The sequence below is a fragment of the Bombus pyrosoma genome, linkage group LG6 (assembly GCF_014825855.1).
Source record: "Bombus pyrosoma isolate SC7728 linkage group LG6, ASM1482585v1, whole genome shotgun sequence".
Lineage (NCBI taxonomy): Eukaryota > Metazoa > Arthropoda > Insecta > Hymenoptera > Apidae > Bombus > Bombus pyrosoma.
The window spans coordinates 1,305,102-1,322,801 of NC_057775.1; the positions used below are offsets into that span (position 1 = coordinate 1,305,102).

At 30.4% G+C, this 17,700-nt stretch overlaps 1 protein-coding gene and 1 long non-coding RNA gene across 2 annotated transcripts in view; both read left to right on the forward strand.

Moving 5' to 3' along the window:
• Positions 1-173: 173 nt before the first annotated feature.
• Positions 174-1,830, forward strand: LOC122568468. Its single transcript, XR_006317084.1, has 3 exons — positions 174-315; positions 453-768; positions 858-1,830. It is a non-coding gene; the product is annotated as an uncharacterized LOC122568468 (long non-coding RNA).
• A 1,569-nt stretch (positions 1,831-3,399) lies between these two features.
• LOC122568463 (serine-rich adhesin for platelets) overlaps positions 3,400-17,700 on the forward strand; it is a 129,061-nt gene continuing 114,760 nt past the window's right edge. Inside the window, exon 1 of the mRNA XM_043728212.1 lies at positions 3,400-5,153. The gene's annotated coding sequence lies outside the window, so the exon portion shown is untranslated. The remainder of the gene's footprint in view (positions 5,154-17,700) is intronic.

Sequence of the window (17,700 nt, forward strand, 5' to 3'; positions counted from 1 at the left end):
CACGTATGTATCCAAGAATTTACAGTTTTCTGATGTAATGTTGATAACATTTAACAAATAATATGATAATAAAATAAAAAATATATTAATTTAATTCTCATATTGCAGTGCCTAAGTCCGTTCGAACTAATTGGCAAACGACGGAAATTGTTTATGATAGGATGATAAGAAGCCGAATGTATCTTTAAATGACAGATTTAATCAGTATTCGATAGTTGACTCGCAATATTTGATTGCAGTAGTATGTGTACATGTACAATGTTGCCATTTTCAATGTTCTCACGAGCGTGGGTTCCGAATTAAATGGATAACCCTGTATGTAATTGCTAACTTCTAAATTCATCTCAGCTTCGAGCCACGACTGTCATTCTATTTTTGTCTTTTGTACTCTTCTTACTCTTTTTATCTAAATTACTTTCTATTACTATCTATATGTACTACTTTTTTAACAGGCAATCCCAATTTAAAATATTATGTCGCTCCACTTTAAGTAATATGGATGTCTGTGCCGATCATTTTTTTATCCGAAATGTTCAAAGCAAATCCTACAAAAAATACGAATAAAAGGAAAAGATTGAAGAAGAATGCCGTGCCCGAACCATCAAAATATTTCTTTAAAAAATAAAGAAGAAAAAGAAGATGTACAAGAAAGACAGCTTGTAATCGAAAAATAGCTGATGAAAAAAGAAGAAGGGTAAGACGAAGGACATCAATATCACCACTACCACTACCAACAACAGCAAGTGAACGTGGTTTATTGGTGTAGAGGTAACAAATTTTTTTGGTGTTAAAAATAACATTTTATAAAACGTAAATTTTAATGATTTCACACCAGCTTCATTGCTCTATTATTCCAGAGGTAAATATTAGTGAATACTTTTGGAAAGAATACAATGTTCCAGTTTTACTTCTATTAAATGCATAATAGTATATATTTGTACGAGAAGAGAAAGACGAATCAAGAAGAAGAGGATGAATCCCGACATCTTCGCCTGAGAAGAGGATGCTTCGTTGCAGAAGGCGAGAATGCTGTTTCCCGTTGACTCTTTTATTCATAAGATAAGGCAATCAATCACTGTGAAGTCAACCTACAAAACAATCGTGTTCGAATTCCACAGTTTCTGAAGAATCAATTCCTTCAATTATTCTGAAGGAGAGCTTTTCGTTAAAGCTAAAGAAGATCCGCGCTCGAGAAGACATAAAAAAAGAAGAGCGCATGCATGTATCAAGAGTCAAGGGGAAAGACGAAGATCAGTTTAGATTTTCTCAACGGCAGAAATTTATTTCCTTTATTTTTTGTTGGTAAATTATTATATTCTAACAGTTTGTACTATTTCTAACTCTGCTTTATATGTGCCATCTTTCAAAAATATAGTAAACAATTAATTTCTCTTTCTTAATTTACAATTAGTTTCATTATTGCACGATTTTATCATTCTTATACTTATCTATCTCGGATAGGATAGTAGATATGAACTTTTCCGTAGAACCGTATAATTAAATGTTTCTTGTACAACTCAATGGAATTTGGAATGAAACTCAATACGTTCTTGTCTATGCTAGTATGCAACCAAACAGGGCAGATCCCTAATTTTCTAGGTTCTTGTACATGCTAATGTTAATTAAACTCAGCACTTAGCCGCATGGTGCAGCATTAGTCCGGGAACAACTAGATCCATAAGCGTGAGCATTTTCATTTCCTCCCTGATTCTACTTTATTTTATTCTACTTTATTATTTATGCAGTAAAAATTATAAGATAGTATTTTATATTTTAATTCATTTGAAATTTTCTAACTTTTTTATTCATAATAATGATATAGAATTGTTAAAAATATGATAATTAAATTATCACTATAGTAATTGCTTTCATAAAATTTTCATTCATAATTTAATCTTCTTTTCTAATTTCTAATTTTGATAAAAGATTTTCCAAGCGTTAATAAGATATCTATGTATGTATGTATATTATTTATGTAGTGAAGCTTAAGGCCTAGGTGTAGTGTAGTTTTTGTTTACATAAGTGCACGTTTAGTATGATTTATTTTAACAAAATATAAGAAATGTTATATTTTATTTAAATAAAAAATAATATTTTTATAATAAATTTGAACGTTCTCTACTCATTATTTATGACAGGCGTGGATTGATATGTCCGAAAATTATTCTAGCAAAGGTGATTCCATAAAGCATATTTATTATGTAAAAATTATATATATGTATAATTTAGCATATATATATTATGTTAAATTCCTTTAACGTTACACACAATTAATCAATCAAAGAGTATATTACTTATGAACAAAATATAATCTACAAAGATACGTCAATGACGATTAAACATTTTTCAATCACAAATTAAAAAATTGTCTTTTATTCCCTTGAATTGGTTAAACTTTATTTTAAGGTACCAAAAATTATATGTTTTATTTGCAATCTTGTAGTTCTCGACCTATAGAATTTCAAAATATAAATTTTAAGTTACGGGATTAACTGGTTTAAGAGTTCTGACTGTCATGGACATGGGAATACAGGAACTATAGAGACTATAGGGAGTGTGCAATAATTGAGAGAAGATGGAGCCGTTTCCAGGGAGGAGGGGACATACTATTTAGGGCCGCATTGGTGATAGGATGTGATTGCGGAAGCGCAATTTTATTTTTATTAAGTAAGACTGGATCAATGTAAATGGTTAACTGGTTTATTTTCTCCTTCCAATACAGGTCATTGAGTCAGTGATCAATGATCAATGCGACCCTAAAGTACCACATGATCGTGTTTTCCATTTCCTTCGGAGTGGCTCATACAAATAGATCTAGACACTCGTACACCGAAGTCTAGGGAAAACCGTCCGAAAATTGAGTCGTGACTAGCTGTGAAAAATCAACATGATAAGCAAGGTTCTCGTTCTGCGCATGCGTGACATACTATGAATGTTCAGCCAGAGACAGAGAGACACTATATTCATTTTTGTCTGTCTCTCAAGAACGCGATCTTTGCCTACTGTCCATATTGATTTGTCACAACTAGATACGACTCAATTTTTGGTCGATTTTCTCTAACTAGTGTCCAGATCTGTTTATATGATCATTAGTAAACTCATTAATAAAATTTATCTTGCAGAGTCGTAACTTAAGCAGTCACCGTGATGGGAAAGCTCATAAGTTATATTCGTAGGAATATGATAGGAACCGATAAGATTGAAAGTACTAGCGAGAAAGTATTGCATGTCGGTGTGCCGGTAGCCATCTGATGGCAGAGTTTGGAGTGTCCCTACACGATTGCAGTCAGTGGTGCCCTCTTTCAACTCCCTTGAAAATTTGGTAACTCATATGAAGTAGTGATTATATTAAAGACAGGAGGGGGACATACGATCGCTGTTCCTCTTCTCTGGTTTGCTCTTTTTCCGTTTAATTTCTTTGATCGCATAGATTGTTTTTTCAGTAGTATATGCATTTAAAATTCAAGACAAGTTACATTTAATTTAAATAAGTATGTTTATACAGAGTAGGAGGTAATCAAACTAGTGTGCGTAATAAACGTCCAGGTAGTTTGTTCGATCAGCTGGTCACTTGTGAGTTGTGTGAGACCGCCTTGAATGTTGGCATACAAGTGCGCCGAGCAGTTGGCTCTTGCCAGGGCTCCAGGAAGGATGTGTAATCGGGGGTGTACGGTTCTTGAGACTGCCACCGGTTTTTTGCGTGCCGGCCGCTTTATGGCCTACAACGCGGCACCATAGCCTCGGCTATCCGATTAAAATATCCTTACTTCGTGGTTTATTCATCCGTCCGGTGTAAAGAGTATGATCGACAACTTGTATTCACAAAAATGGAGTAGTTGGCGAAAAGTTTTCGGTGACGAGTTATTTTCTACGGTGAAAACAATATCGAGAATTGACGACGTTCGTTAGTTACCGCGTACTTATCGTTAAAGTTTCAGTTCGACAAGTTGAAACCTGTATTTTCAAGGTTAGAACTGACGAATATCGTGCACACAACACGACACGACACGACTTGGCGGTGGTGCGCTTCGCATTTTTACGACGCGCTTAGGTTAAGTGTCATTCGATGTACCATCGAATTGTTGAATGACAAGTTGAAAAAGAGGCAGATACTTATTGTATCAATTACATAAAAATTTTCTTTACGGATACTACACGAGTGTACACATTCTGTTTGAGAGAAAGGGTAGTAAACGTGATTCACTGTGGCGAAGAAACAACGAGACGAAACCTCGCCATTGCAACTGATCAAATTCAACATATGTATTTGTGTGTCCTTCTTGGTGCAACGAAAATTTCCGCAAAACAAGCCGGTCGATACGATCCAAGTGTCTCAGAGAAAGAAATTGTGGATTTCCTTGGTAAGACAGCGTGGTGACCATCGTTCTGCGTTAGTCATATTGATAGATGATGGGAATGATCCAAAATGTTTTTCTGCAAACGTAACATAATTTCTCTGATCAATTAAACAAAATTTAAAAAAAGGAATAAAATAGTCCGACTCTAAGCTGCTGTAATATCATTCAATTCATTAAATTTTCGGATCGTATTAATTGCTGAACATATTAATTGTTCATATCGATACGTGTCCCAAATTGCAAGAAACCGGAAGGAAGTGTATGCAATTAAACGATAAAAAAGTACGGCTGACGTGTGTTAGCAAATTATAGGGTTTGTTATCGACGTCATTTAATGGCTCACATGATTCTTGTACTTAATGCAAAACCTAACCTCAATGCAAGGAGTACAAAGTACTTATCGTAAATCGAAATCTGCAGTACTTTCATTTCTAATCGATGAGACAAGCAAGAGAATACGTCAAGTTTGATTTTACAATCAGTTTCTGAAAACTGCTTGACTACTCGATTCCAGTACTTAATAGTTTCGATCTTGGGAGAAAAAGAGAACACACTGTGCCGGCATTATCTATTTATCGACAGTTTATACTAATGTATAGAGTTCAGTGGTGAAAAATGTATTCAGTGTGTGCATAAATAATTAGTGAAACGCTTTCCTATATTAGCAATTTTGTAGCTACTGGCTAACCAACTTTATCGGAGGACGATTTTCTAGCGATAACGAAAACGATTATTACGCAAATAAACGACATCGCTGCCGAAAAATTTTTAGACAGTGCAACGCATCGTATCAAGGTAAATGCATATATGCATAGTAGCATGAAAATAAAACAACTATTTAAGACAAATTATGTTGTATGAAATCTTATTTCATTTCTTAATTTTAACATTTTCTCTGAAAATTTTTAAATTTGTTTTTTATTTTGCGCATTATCACATTTCAAATATCATAATGCTAACGAAACGAGTATTTTTAACAACTTATATTTTCTGTGTAACACTGGTTTTTTCATCATTTATATATTTTGATTAATTCTTCAATTTAATTCTTAGTAAACCGATTATTAAGCATATTCTTTAATGTGAAAAATAAGCTTTCCTGGAATAAAGTAAGGTAGTATTTATTTATTAATGTAAAGATAGAATGTAATGCAGTCACAGAAACGAAATTAAGATGATTTTTATAGCATGTAAGAATGTATGATAAAATTTCATTTTGGCCAAGCTAAAGACAATCCCTAATAATCAAGACACCTTATGTAAGATATATCGTGTATTCTTTGGGTTTGGCTAATCAGGAAGTAATAATAGCTGAGGTATATACACATACCTATGTATATATATCTACATATACATCTACATATGCCTGTTATGATATTGAATTGCTGTTTACATTTCAATATTTTTTATATAATTTCGATATAATTATCGATTGTTCCGATATATTTGTTTAATAATATGAATTTTTGAAAATTTTGAGTTATTTAAGGGAACTCAATTCAAATAAAATTTCTTTTATCTTTGCCGACAGGAATAAAAAAAATGCTTAATCAATGTAGAATTTGTAATCAATTTTTTTGGAGTAAAATATTTTTTGGAAGTACATACATACATGTATACATTTTTTGGTAATTTCGTGTGTGTGTGTGAGAGAGAGTAACGTTCGTTATTCGCTATTTTAATATCGACATCACACTGTTCATTTAAAACACAATAAAACGGCAACAGGAAATCGTACATAAACTTTTAAGGAGTCGTTGTAAAAGAGAGGTTTCAATCTTCATTCTTCATGGTGATGTAAGCCGTGAAGAAATTTTTAAAATTTTGCAGAGGCGTTTAGTTCTATAAAATCTTCGGGGAAGGAAACCATCTTTACATTTTCATACTGTTTGTTAGCGTAAAAGCATCTTCGAGATGATTCATCTTATCGAGATGAAAATAGGTGCTTCGTAGTAAAATGATGTCAAATGAATTGTTATATGATTTTTTCTCACCAGGTTATAACAGTTCGAATATCAACAATTTTTCGGTAAAAATTCAGTAATTTAATTTCTTAATTTCGTTACTGTGGGTTCCTTATTATAAAAAAGACTATGACAAAAAATATGTGAAAAAAATTTAGTTAGGTTATCCATGATTTCTTTATTATGAGAAACTCAACATAAATTAAAAGTTACCGTAACGTATTATACAATATAAACAGTAGAAAACTTCTGTCCCTTAATATTTTTCTCACAAATCTATTATTTACATCATTTATGCAAAATCTCTGACAGTCGGTAGTGTTGTACATGATATACTATACGTATGTATATATATTTGTAAAGAATCTATTCATTTTATCTTTCTTTCTGTTATGTATTACGCATAATTTCTGTTCATTGCTGTAATTCAATTGGATTGTTATGTATGAACAAATCAATCTCATTAAATTTTCTTACAAGAAAATGGAAAGCATTAAGCTTCCATTTTAGATTGGAATTATCATATCGATTAATTAGTTTCTGTTCTTTCTAATGAATATCATGAGTTTTTGAAGTATTAAACAGGATCCTTTTTCTCTTAATGTACTACGTATATACAAAATTTAACGTCGAACTTTTAATGAAATATTTACTATATTATGCAGAGTATTCTGTGCAATTTGGCAAATCTACATACATATATGTAGCTCTAAAACGATAGAAAATAAAAGATATGTCATTAGGCAAAATGAAAAGGTTCCAAGTGTGTTTTGACGATTTTACGTTTACCTTTATTTTTCTAAAGTGAATTATAAATGTTTCTATATAGCAATCGATGCCAAGCGATCTTTTTATTTTCTAGATATAAAAAATGAATATCTTTTACTTAATAATCAAATAGATCGAAATTGATTAGTTTACAAGGTATTTGAACTTTTATTTCGTAAAACTTCTCGTATGAAAAACAAAGAAAGATATATCGCAGTAGCAGTACACTTGTGTTTATACCTATATGTATCTGTTTGTTTTTCATACGATTATTTTTACAAGATCAAAGTTAAAATATATCTTCAACTAATCAATTTAATGTCATTTACACGAGTGGATCACTCTATATATATATCTATGTACATATATACTTGTCCATGTTAATCGTGTGATACATATCTTTTCAATTCTTATGGTTTCAACGATGTATTAAAATCACATATGTATAGTGGCTCGCGAAAGTATTCGGACACCCTATAGAAACTTTTTATAAATATATACATAGGTTTATTACAAGTGTTATACGAAACTTTATGATGTTTTATTAGCGCTGTAATGAGATATGACAATCATGATTATATTAGTAACGTTTGAAATAAATCTGATAATGTGTATAGAAGGTATAAGATATTTATTAATTTATTGCAAACATACAAGTACACTTCGTAAAGATTACTATTTAAATAGTCAATTATTCACTAGAGTATTTAGTGGAGTATTTATTGTAGTAAGTTATGATATTTAGAGAGACCATTTTTACTATTAATTATGTGTTTAAGACTCATGTAGTATATTAATTTTTTTATTATTATTATGTATGTTTGCAATGAATGTTCTGTCACTTCTACGTATATATTATTGGATTGGTTTCAAATTTTACCAATATAATCACGATAATCGTGTCTCATTCCAATTCCATCCACATCTTATTCCATTAATGAAACATTAAAAAGTTTCGTATAATGTACATAATATAATACATTCATAAAAGTTTCCTATGGAAAGTAAGTTAATATTTTTGTGAGTAACTATGTTTCAAATATTCAAATTAGATGCGATAGCAAGTAACAGCCAAAAATGATAAGAGAAGTTGTTATCTACAATAGATAGTATTATTGGATTTAACTATTATTTCCCAAAATAAAATCGATTGTAACTTTCTTTTTATGAGCTATTATATGGCCGATCGTGTGTAAATATTTTCATAAACATTTACAATTACAACTGTTCGCATAAATATGATGATGTCGAACGTTGCTGTTTATCTGTTCGTCTATTAATTATTATTAATTATCCGCGCTAATTACCGTTAATATATTCACATAAATAACATGTATGGATAACGCCTTTTCTTATTCTTGGGTGGGAACATAAAATATAATAAAATTAAATTATTATAATTCGGCCCAATTGTATCTCTTTAACGTTTTTCTTAAAATTGTTTGTTACTATAATGAGAGCAGAATATCAATATAAAAATCTCGTTAGAACATATGTATTGTGTAAAGTAATATTTTAAAAGAATATTATGCGGCGAGTATGAATTTATAATATTTGGTATAGGTATTTCTAGCATTTTCAATCAATTTCTATATTTAAATTTTAATTTTGAACATTGTTTCTATAAGAGGGAATTCGTAGGATGTACTTAATATCTTTTCCGTTAATATCTGTTTCCTCTTCAATTTACATATATTTTATTTGATTAAGTAAATTTTATAAAATTTTGAGAAAGATTGAAATATTTGTAACAGTATGATTAAGTACCTTGTTTTTAGCTATAGAAATTATTTTATGTTTTTGAATTATGTAACAACAAAATATTTGTTATTTTAATAGATGTTCTGTTCTCTGAGTAAGCATATGAAAGTTTATTTATGTTTTTCCTGTGATCCTTAATCAGTTCAGGTAATTAGTTAATTAAACGATTAAAAACTGGAACGAATTCACTATTATTTTTTCAAAGTTCCGATTAGATCTCACTGCTTTATCAATAACGTATTTTATTTCGAATTTATTCTCATAGATAAGTTGTTTTTTCGTTTAGATTATATATTATTTAATATAAATTATCTTGAAAGAAACAGGAAAATGATTAGTTTCATTTATTTCATGATAATATGAAAATGATTGTTTAGTTTGCTATTCTTCTGATATGTAGAATTTGCCAGTATTCTCGTTATCGTCACAGTATTGAGTATTATTTATATTTGGATCGTTTATACAATGCTTGCTTCTGCTATCGATATGCAAATGATTGTACAGATTATTTATTTAGGATTATTTATTTGTGGATGTGCTTTTACCTGGATAGATCGGATTTGTCCCAACTCCCAATGTAAACATTTCAATTTAGGTTAGTAACGATCACCTATACGTCATCGTCCTATTTTTTAAATATTTATGATATCGTTGGTAGTTGCGTGTATATCCATTTTTGCTTCTATAAAACGCTTCATTTACATCTGTGAAAAATCTGATGGCGATGAAAAGAAGTGTACAATTCGATATCTGTTTCTTACAGCAAAGATAATCATTTATATTTATTGTTAGAGATACTTTACGTACAGAGGTAATTATTTTCTAGATTACTCATACTAAATGTTTCATCATTTTATTACAGTAGCAGAAGGTTACATTAATCATACCTGACATAAATATTAAATCTATTCAACACGTAATGGTCGCCATGGATACCATCGGGCCCGTCAAATTCGAGACAGATACAATTCGATTCAACAGACATAACAAAAATACTAGATTCATCAGGTACGATAAAATTACCAGTGGATTTAACACTTTACTAGGTATCATGCAGGCATTTCTAAACTTATCAGGTTTAACAGAGCTATATTAGGATTTGGGGAACATGTCCCGTATTCCGAGACATTTATACCCCTCATACATCATAGTTTCACTGATGCTGTGCTCTATGGTATTCCTGGTCAGTTAGCATTCGAGATCCCAGGTTGCTGATGTAAGAAATATACTTTAAAAAAAGTAGCCTATATTTCGTATTTATTGTCGCTATTTTAAAACGTTCGGTTAATCTCCGACTACAACTCAATACAGCATTCGCCGTGTCGAAAAGGCCACTGCCACAAAAAGCAATGGGAATGACCCTGCTACAAAATGCAACCGTATACAAAATGAACATAAAATAAATTCGACGAGTTGGATTGCGTGCGTATCATATCTGTGGGAGTTGCTCGTGTCTGTATCCTGTATCAGGTACGATAGTTCGAATGGTGTCTGTATCGAGACTGATGAATTTGGTAGAGTATCTATCGGGTGATCGATGTGGTGTCTCTATTGGGATTAGTGCTTTTCGCAGTGTGTATATTGAGACTGATTGTCCGATGGTGTTCGTATTGGATTTGAGAAAGCCGGTGGTTCTTGTATCCGGTATGATGAAACGAATGTTCTTATCTACGTACGTACATCGATGTTTCTATTCAATTTTATATGTTTCTTATTATCTGTTCATATATGACAAATCCGAATTCATTTGTGTTGGATCTGATAGGACAAATTGAACACAGGTCGGTGTCTTCTCTACGGATTCTCATGATTCTAAAGTTATGTATTTAATCCGATGATTGCGTTTCGTTTTAATTGGATTGGGTGAGGTATATTTTGTAACTCTCTATATCCCATTCCAGAAAGTTAGAATCCTAATCTTGTATATATAATTCATTTGTCGGTATTACTAATTTGTATATTTTATATTTGTGTTATATAATTTGCCATACTACAGGAATATTTTCCTTCCTTCCTTTTCTTTTACTTTCCTCGAGACAATTTACAGTTTATTCATAAGAACATTCGGTAAAACGAAAATAGTAGGCTCATATGTTATTTCTTTGTCTTTCTTCGGAGAAAATTGTCAGTGATAGGTATGCCATTACTAATTTCATGCATTCTTTTTTCAAATTATAGCAATACTTTGTTTTGATATCTGTGTGTCTTCTTCTTTCATTATTTTAAAGAAATATGCAGCGATATGAAACAATGTCTCTTTTTATATGCTTTATGTTCAAAGACAAACCTAGAATTAACATTTATATACCAATAAACATCACTAACGAAACGATCAGAGCAATTAAAACATTCGAATTTTGAAGCTTAACGCGACTACTTTTAGATAAATTATTGCGCTATATTATAGATAATAAATGACCAATAGTCTGCAATTGTTCGATATTACTTGAATTGTTCGGATAATGTAAAAATTGTTATTAATGTAATAAAATTATTCGAATTCCACTTCATTACACCCTTTTAATATTCGATTTATCAGAAACTAACACTTCTTCCAAATCTTGCAATGTCCAGTGTTTGTGTGCTTCAATGAACGCAATTCCTAGCTTTCGATTTTTGCAACTGAGTGTTCTTCTGAAATATGCGTCCTTTGGGGCCAAAATTGTGAAGATACTCCCGAACGGCTTTTAGACAAATGGTCAGATTATTTTTAGCGCAAATTTCATTTTAGAAATCAGTAACAGTTCGAAAATGATCCTTTTTGGATAAGAGTCTGTAGTCTTTTAATTGATAAAATTGATAACCTAACCCCAATGGCAAGCATATTTTTCTACATTTATAGATACTATACTTGCTTACAAACTGTCTCAGATCTTCCAACAATATTTGCTATATTTCAGCAAATGTCTTTCTCTTCTTGCGTACTGATGTTACAATCTATATATCGTCTGGGCGTAGATTGCTGGCTGTATCCACGATTTTCATTTAAATTTGGTAATTATTATTATAAATTTAATATATCATGTTAAATAGACTTATTGTTGTTCGATTAATTTGAAGCGCTACTGTGTTTGAATGTTCATCTTAAATTAATGTCAGCAGCAAATACGAATCGTTTCATACTCATCTTGTCAAGTATTGTTCATGTTTTGTAAGTCTCATGATCGTTCGTAGATAGAGTGTGAGTGTACATGTAATCGTAAGGACAACTTCGAACTGTTGGTTATTTAGTATTTATAATATGGTGTGATAATCAATCGGGAAGGTAGTTGTCTTAAACTTTTTTTCACTACTATATATATGTATATTGCACAGCAAATTCTGGTTTGTTACGTATTTAAGTTATGTAAATACATAGCAGTTGTTTACGGTAAACATATTTGTTGATAGATATAACCAAGTTTATATATGAACGAAAAATCTGAAATTTAAACTCGTTTATTTTTGAAACGTCAAAACTTTTATACCTTATACTATACTACAGCCTTTTCTCTTAAATTGTATATATAATATGGTATATATGTAAATCAAATAGAGAAAAAGAAATAATTGTTAACTATTTTCAACAATAGTGTATTCTAACTCGTATTTGTATCGTATCTACTCAAATGTCTCCAACAATTTGATCAATCCGAAAACTGAAATTATGGAATAATAAGGGTGCTCTCATTCAACAACTAATTTACTTAGCTTATTGCAACTTTCCGGACTGTATAAACTGTAAAGTGTACAAAGTATCGGGAAAGTTATTCGAGTTAGTCGATTTCCTAATTACATTTCAAACAATTACTCGGCATATTACTGGGCAAAGTGCATTGGAACATAATATGACGGCACACTTACTCTACATTTCTCGTGGAAATCGTAATTTGGTGTGGTTCTGTGTAATTAAGAACTTTATTGGCAATATATCAAGGATTACGCCGGAAGCGAATACGTAGCCATGCGCAACGGTACGATTAATTGCAAGGTCGAGCAGACACGATGGTTAATTAGTTGGTATTTTTGCAGAAGAAAGATGAACGTCAGCTATATTATATTGGGTGATGATGCACGTGACACTGTCTGCTCTGCCATGTATAGACAGAAACGCGTTCGTCACATTCGTGTCGCTTTTAACTTAAATTAAATTGGATTCGTTTTCATCTCACTATCGTATATCGCTCGTCATCCGATCTTTTCCTCTCTTTCATTATTAGCATTATTCATTAAACAGCATTTACTTATATATATAGCAGAGTTGTTTGATTAACGTTACGCTAAATTGGAAATAGAGTATTGCCGAGTGACTTACAAATCGCTGGAAACAATCGAGGCATTTTCTGTGCTATACAAAATCTAGATTTTAGATTCTAGATCATGCAACGGCGGGAATGAATGCAAATTAATTTATGGAGATGAAAAGAATATTTTGACTTTGTTTAATACAGCGATGTTTCTTATGGATATTTTTCAATTCAATCCGATAACTCGTAACTTGGATTATCAATTTTTTAGATGTAATAATTTCTTTATTTAGGGATCCCGCATTTTCTCTATTTCTGCCGCGAATAAATTATATCATAGTTATATTTAGAAGAATTTTAAATCGACCTATCTCAAATTGATTCACCTTTATAACTTTCAATTTCATGATTATGCTGTAGATATTTATGCAAATTAGTTTTTTATCAACACTTTTTTAGGAACAGCAGAAATACATCCTATATTCCATGTACTCTACGTTGTAGCAAAAATTTGTTTCACTCATTAATGAGTATATTTTATATATTTTTGAGTATTATGTGCATTTTGTGCGTTCTGCAACTTTCAGTTTCTCATAAATGCATATAAATCTGCAGTCTATTTATGATTATAGAAATTTCGAGTTAAAGGATCCTTTGAGTAGGGGACTGAATATCAGGTTTAAAGCTGAATATATACAAAGAAGTTTTAGCGTTTAATGCTGTAGAATATTTCATATTGTAGTACTTATAATTAATGTAACTGCTATATTAGTATTCATTCATTAGTATTCATTGTTAGTAACGTTCTAACTGTTTTAGTCAGTATATATGAAAGTGGCTGACAAATTTTATATAATGCAATATTTCGATTACTTTTATCTGTCAGAAAATAAATATAAGAAAAGATGTATCGTTAAGAAAATATTCAAATAACTTGTGTTATTTCGAACTAAAATTTATTTAAGTTGCAGTGTTTTATTAATTGTTACATAATATTATTTTGATTATTTCCTTGTATCCCTATCTCTTTTTTATATTATATAAAATGTTATAACATGAAGCGATCAAAAGCGATGAAATATAATTATAATGATCAGTTTTAAAAGTTGTCAAAATCGGGATGCAATCGAATCGATATTTGTCCAAGTGCAATATAAATAGTTTCAACTATAGTCAATTGAATTTGCCTCACAATGAAAAGAAAATTCTGTCATTTCATATATATGGTAGTACAATTTGATGCCTCTCTATGTATGAAATTGTTTGAAACATATGTATGTGTAGTGTATGTACACACATTTACGGGTAGCACATGTATGTATGTCTATACTATTAGAGATGTTTAATGATGAAATACTTAGATAGAATAGACATTACAAATGACATAAGAAGTAATATATCTATGTACATATTTGCAAAAACTATTTCTGCATTAAGATCGGATAGATTGTGCAGTTCTATGATATAGATATCTACCTTTTTCTTCCGTTAGTTAAACGAAGCTAGAGAGATTTCTGATAATAAGTAGTTTTTATATCTTAATTGTGAAACATTACATTTTTCATATCTTTAATATATAATTCAATATTTAATATATAATATATATATAACAATATAAAGTAGTATATAATTATCTAGACATGTTTAATAACTCGTATAGTTTATTTTTATGAATATATTTTTTCGTTTTAGTAGATTAAAATATGGGATATTGTATTTAATTTTATTAACCGAAATATCATTTTTTATATGTTTCTATTTATATTTATTAATATTGTTACTTACCAACATATTATACACATACAACTTGTCAATATATTTATTATCAACTAACTCCATTACATAAAAAGTTGGATGAGTTCTATTTCTTTTCAACGATATTATATAAAATGAAACAAATTTCATCATAGTGATGAATGTTATATTTAAAAACAGCTACATCATCGTCAGAAGTAAAACTATAAAATTTTCGTAGAACAGGTTTCGTTAAACAAAAAATTGAAGATATGAAAAATACATATTTAAATAAACTAACGTAAGAAGTTCCGTATTTTATAGAGGTTTTTATAATTTTTCTCTATTATTTTTGCTTCATTTCCGAAGAAAATCACATCTATCAAATAATTCTTTTGTCACGCATAAAGTAACAAAAACGCGTATTTTGTAATCATGGAAGTGTGTCATTCTAAATGTTATATGCGATACGACAATACGTCATCGCTTGACTTACATTAGGAATGTATTCAACAGTGTATTTCTTATCGAACAGTACGTGCCGTATGACGTACCTAGCTTGACTGATCTATAAGTTTAACTGAGCAAAAATGAAGTCCCTAGTCTCTGGTCCCTAGATTTTAGACTCTAGGACGAAAAAGTGGCAGTAGAAGAGAGATTAGGCGTAGTGCCCTTTCAGAAACATTGTTGCATGATCCTCTTACAATTAGAAGATGGCATAATCAACGATAGATGACATGCTTAAGCAGTAAGCAATTGGCACAGGATCAAAGGGATAATGTCAGGCGTTCAAGGAGTTATCCGTCAGCAATAATTACAATATTTTTATTAGATGTTAATAAAAATGCTGGATTTCCTAGATTATACTAATAAAAATAAACCCAAACACGATATATTTATAATGAAACAATTATTGAATTACGTAAACGGTAGGATACGAAATTTTTAAGACGGTAAAGATTACAATGACTTTTCAAACATTATTTTCCTTAAATAGAATTGGAAACAAATGAAAAGAAATCTAATGATATGAGACGAATTTGAACCCAGGTCGTTCTAGATCCTAGACTCTACATTGTAGATTGCAGGCTGAGGCTGGGTTACCCGAAACTCATAATTCGAAATAAGAGGTTTTCCGTCAAGAAACAGCATACTAGGGTAAAATGGTGGAGATTTGAGCCCCGTGTCTCGCCGAGGTCTAAACCGTGCCTGTCTGCTCGGTCTGTGACGTCAGAGACTTTACTTTTTCTCGTTCGACTAATGAAAAAAAAAAGATTATACAATATGATATTGCTATTATTTATATATATATATTATAATACTAATTTACAGATTAATTAGTAAATATTTCAACTGTTGTTATGTACATAATATATTCTAACAACTTCCGTCATTCAATAGATGTAAATAGTCAAATCCAACATCGTGTAATCATTTTAAAATGTCTCTAATCGTACAGTTGCAAATTGCGAGTTGTAATACAGAATTTTATAAATACGCATCTTCTGAAAAATATATATATCGTATATGCCAGTACATTTTAACTTTTACTTTTTGCAAGTTGTATTTCCACTCTTATCATGTTTTGCGTTATCATTTCTGAATGATATATATTATCGTTACTGTATTTTTAAAATCAAATCTCGTATTCTTTATAATTGAATGGAAAAGTTGATACTAGAAAATTGTTCGATGATTATGCTTTTAACTTTTATTAAAGAAACAAAGTTGTCATATTATACATACATATATTACCACTCAAAAGTATTCGAGTTTTTGGTCTTCTTCGACAGGATAATATTTAAAAAGCAATATTTTTCCTTTTCATCCTTACAACTATGCATTGTAATATATTATGATGCGATAAAATAGATTTTTAAAACATAATATCCAATAAATAATTTGTCATTGTCGAATTCGTATTGATCAAAGCTTGTGAAAATTTTGTTTGGAAAGTTGTTTATTGTCGACTTGTGTAATTTTTCAACTATGAGTTAGACGGAAATTGTTCTTTTAAATCGATACGAATATTATCCAAATCATTTTAAGTACATGGTGATATCTAAAATCGACGGGTACTGAGTGCTAAATCAGGGATTTAATCCTTTTACAATGCTATATACTCAAGCAGAATATTTCAACAGGTTATTAAACAATAAATATATTTCTTTCTTTTTATATATCACATTAGAGCGCTAATTTTAAGATACACTAAGATTTAGTGTATTTTACTAAGATAAAAACAGTATTTTCTTCTCACAATCCAGAAATATTCGGTTCTATAAGAATTATTGCAAAACTTAATTTAAGACAATTAACTACTTTCCTTTTCGCTATTATTATTACCAAGATGCTGTGATTGATGACCACCGAACAAGTGATACTAAACAATTTAAATTTAAAATGTACAGAATGTACATAAAGAAGCTTAAATTTAAAGAATGTGCAGAGTGTATAATTCGAAGCTTTAACATTAAAAATTTCTACATGAATTTCGAATAAATCTATATCTAGATATCTAGAGCAGTTTTGTGATATTTTTACGACAAAATGAAAAATAAAAAAAGTTGTTAAAAAATATTATGGATCCGCCTTTCCATGCCAACAATAACGCCAAAGAAAGAAAGAAGAAAAGAAGAAAGAAGAATAACAGAGTTTCCCGATCAATCTAATACATACATTTATTGTTACCATTAATTCGTTAGTGTTCGAATACTTACGTCTATGACTTTTATGATATGATTATTTTATATTATACTATACATACATACATCTGTCTCTGTTGAATACGTTAGTGCCAGCACATTTCTCGCTTTATTTGGCCGAAGTAAATCGTCTTGTCCTAAATTCTAAGTTCTAACGATGAGTAACAAAATGGTAGAAGAGGTG